Genomic DNA, 3873 nt, shown 5'->3' with positions numbered 1-3873 from the left:
CGCGGCCGGCCCGGGCCCCTTCCGCACCCCCGGCCCGCGCTTACCTGCAGCCTGGCACAGCCACAGACACTCGCCGTGGGCTCCCCGCGCTCGCTGCACGCAGGCCGGGGACGGGATGGACGCGGGGCGCGGGGGCACGGTGGGTGGCAGTGTGTTTTGGATTTTTTTTTTTTTTTGGAGTTTGGGGAGGGGGCGGGGTGGGGGGGAAATCGTGCACGTCCCTGATGGTAGCAGCCCTCCTCCTGCACGAGCACAGAATGTCTAGCCGGCCGCGAACACCCCCACCGGCACCCCCCCTTCCCGTGCATGCGCGGTGCGGGCCAGGGGGAAGGCGCGCCGCCGGCTTGCGCAGGCACGGAACACGACCGGGCCTCTAAATGGGCGAGCGGGGAAAGGGTTAATCCGGGACCTTGCGACGCTTTCGTTGGAGTCTACGGGGCCGCCCCCGGAGGGCCCTGGCCTGCGCACGCGCGCGCACGCGCGCGGGTTGGGGCGCGCGGAGCCCGCGCGCGGGAGAAGGGGGTGGGCGGGACCGGGGCGGGGCTTAGGAACGGAGGAGCGAATGCACGAGCGCCGCTCGCGGGCACCCGCCCCGCCTGCCGCTCCCGCCTCCCGCTCGGACTCCCGAGCTCCCGCCCGCGCCCTGCGCCGGCGTCGGCGCGGCACCGGGGACGCGGGAGCCCGGCGCTCCCGTGCGTGTGCATGTGCGTGGGCAGTGCCGCCCTCGGGCGCGCGCAGGCCGGGCGCCGCGGCTGCGGGGCTCGCCCGCGAGTTCCGGGCGGGCGTTCCGGGCACCCTGCCTTCCGCGCTCGCCGGAGACAGCGAGACGCGCGCTCGCGGGCGTTGGGTCTTAGCGGGCATCGCCGCCGCATTTTGTCTATGGGCGAGTTATAGGAGCTCAGTAAGCGTTTGTAGAAGCGATGCAAAGGTGACATCTTTTCATTTGGACTGTAAGGGGCGATCCCAATCCCAGAGAGGAAAGGGATCATACACACGCCCACACCCACACCCACAGCTCCGAAGCTCAGGAGCCAGTCAGGGACGCGCCCACGCTGCCGCATCTCCCCGGAAACTCGCAAGGAAAAGTCTCGGGGCTGGAGGCCGAATAGCCCATCCCTGGCGGTGGAGCCCCTGGGTTCGGCTTCTTTTGCAGCTCCCTCGGAGAACTCTGATAACTCAGCGCCGTTCCTACATCCCTGTTGAGCAGAGTAAAGACTCTTGTGCTGTGGGAGCATCATCGCTCCCATGCAGTGACGGTCCTGGGGAGTCTCTCCCGCTCCCCCTTTTCTGCTCATCTGCATAGGAAGCTGGACGCCGCCGCGGCTCCCTCGCGTCACGTGTGCAGCTTTATCACACCTGTTTTAACAGCGTTTTGCCAAAACATTCGTAATTCACATCTAAAAATTAGAGCAGGACCATCCTTGTGGGCTTGTGCGATAAAAACAAAATTACAAAAATTAACGCTGGTAACGGGTCCATAATACACCTTGAAGAAATTATATTATGATTGTGTTAAATTCCAAAGAAATTCTGTTCGTCCCGAGGTGATTTGTAGTACTAATTGATGTCGGTTTCAACGTTTCCAAAAGTGCTTTTTATACACATCTTTTTTGATGTTCACAAAAGCCTGAGGGTCTACTGAATGAAACGAGGTAGAATAGACCAGTTCTAAAGTCAGACATACTCACTTCAAATATTGGGTATATGATTTAGCTTTCCAAACCTCACTTCTTGTTCTCTGATAAGAGCAGGAAATTGTGAGGATTAAATGGAGTAATGCTCAATTAAGTGATTAGCTCAAATACTAGCGCGATGGTGTTAAGTGACCTGCCAAGTCTGTCTGGATAGTGGATTTCAGTGGCAAGAACAGAATCAGAACCACCAGGGATCAGGCCCACACTTGATCCCTAGGTGGCCCACGTCCCCTCTGATGCCACGCTGGGCCTGATTATTCTTATGTGTTTGTTTAGTTGCTAAGTGGTGTCCTTTGCAACCCCAGACTGTAGCCCACCAGGCTTCTCTGTCCATGGGGTTTCCCATAGCTTTTAAGGTTATATTTCAATCTTGTCTGTGTTTTTATAGGGGGATAATAATAGCAGTATATCATAAGATTATGTTATCAAGTGATAAAGCTGTCATTTCACTGAGCAGTGTGTGGGCATAGCTCTCTTAGTTATGGTTCATCGTTCGATGCAAACACTCCCTCCATACCACTTAATTGCATAGCTTTATACACTCATTCTGCATATATTGATTACCTATCTACTATGTAAAGACTGTCTCTTGGCATATGGCTAGGTAAAGTCTTTCAGGATTTGACTAATCTGATCCAATTAAAATGGCTCAGAAGAGTTCTTGAGCAGCAGAATGCAGTTCTCAAGTGACAGGTCCTTGACATCTTGATTTTGCATGAATTATTCCGCTTTTTCATTTGTTTTGTTCGCTCATGCCTGGGCTCTGTCCCTTGCTCCATGGGAATCATGGGGTGAGTTTAAACAAAAGAGGAAATTCCATGGGCTGGAGGAGGGAGGAGGGGAAGCTACAAAGGAAGGGCCTGACCCAGACCCGGCACACAGCAGCCTTACCTCGGCGCCACCCAGCATCCCTTAGGCCCTCCATAAATAAGGGCTGACAGGTAAGTGACGACTCACGCAGTACTGTGGGGAGTTACAAGGACACGCTGTGGGTTGATGTGGGCTCAGGAGCTTTCTGAAACTCACAGATCTGAGGCCCTTGAAGGAAGTCTTCTGCCTCTCCTGCTCCGAATCCTGTCACTCTGTGGGACTCTCAAGCCAACAACTATGCTGGGAACACACTGTTCCTCCCCCTAGGGTGCTCATGGCTGCCTCCTAATTGGAACCTGCTTGTAAGGCCGGGACCTCCCTGGTGGTCTAGTTAAGAATCTGCCTGCCAATGCAGGGGACATGGGTTTGATCTCTGGTCTGGGAAGGCAACTAAGCCCTGTGCCACAACTACTGAGCCTGTGTCTAGAGCCCGGGAGCTGGAACTACTGAACCCATACATTCTGAACCCATACAAAGCCTGCATTCTGGATCCTGGGCTCTGCAACAAGAGATGCCACCGCAGTGAGAAGCCTGTACACCACAATGAAGACCCAGTATACCTGAAAATAAATAAATAAATAGAAATCTAAAAAAAAATTTAATTGTAAGGTGGGAGTCTGGGGCGCCAGGGCCTAGAGTGGCTTTGGAATGGCCCCCAGGGACATGGGTGATGTTAGATCATCAGCATGGAGTTAATGTCTCTGTCACACTGACCTTGGGCCCTCTGATCAGTAGAAGATGTGCAGAAAAGTGGGTGCATGTGTTCCGAACAGAGGCTTTGAGAAGCAGCTTGTGTTCCCCTTCCCGCCTGGGTTTGTGCGGTCTTCCGTGAGGACTGGGCCTAGGTTGCCACTGTCTCTTCTGCCTGGGTGGTCAAATGACAAGCAGGCCTCAGAGAAGGAAGCTGACCTGAAATGCAAGGCCTGCCAAGCCCAGGCAGGCGACAGCTCATCCACAAACTCGTGAGTGAGAAAGAAACGCTTGCTTCATTAGGCGCCGGAAGGCTGTGTTTTATGCTTTGTCATTGCAGCCAAACATAAAACACCTGCGCAAGGAAAAGTGTCCCACCAAGTGCCAGGAGCACTCTCCCCTTGCTGCTCTGAAAACACTGGACATGGTACATGAATGGGAGGCAGACCTAATCCCAGATGATGCGGAGGTAGGGAAACACACATTCAAACATGATCACATGAGTAATTTTACAACTGCGCATTCTGATAATGCTACTAATAAAAAGGTACAAAGCTCAGAATGTCATGAAACAGAAGAACTCATTGTGGTTGCGAACTCAGTGAAAGCTTCTTCGAAG

The 3873-nt window shown here is 54.1% G+C and overlaps 1 protein-coding gene across 1 annotated transcript in view; it reads right to left on the bottom strand.

Annotated features, from left to right (window-relative positions):
• The window catches only part of ZBTB14 (zinc finger and BTB domain containing 14), a 7503-nt gene extending 7051 nt beyond the window's left edge, over nt 1-452 (bottom strand). Inside the window, exon 1 of the mRNA XM_040264663.1 lies at nt 45-452. The gene's annotated coding sequence lies outside the window, so the exon portion shown is untranslated. The remainder of the gene's footprint in view (nt 1-44) is intronic.
• Nucleotides 453-3873: the final 3421 nt, after the last annotated feature.

Source organism: Oryx dammah, unplaced genomic scaffold (assembly GCF_014754425.2).
Source record: "Oryx dammah isolate SB20612 unplaced genomic scaffold, SCBI_Odam_1.1 HiC_scaffold_22, whole genome shotgun sequence".
Taxonomy (NCBI): domain Eukaryota; kingdom Metazoa; phylum Chordata; class Mammalia; order Artiodactyla; family Bovidae; genus Oryx; species Oryx dammah.
Note: the sequence above shows the minus strand (reverse complement) of the source record. Positions and strands in the feature narration are given on the sequence as shown.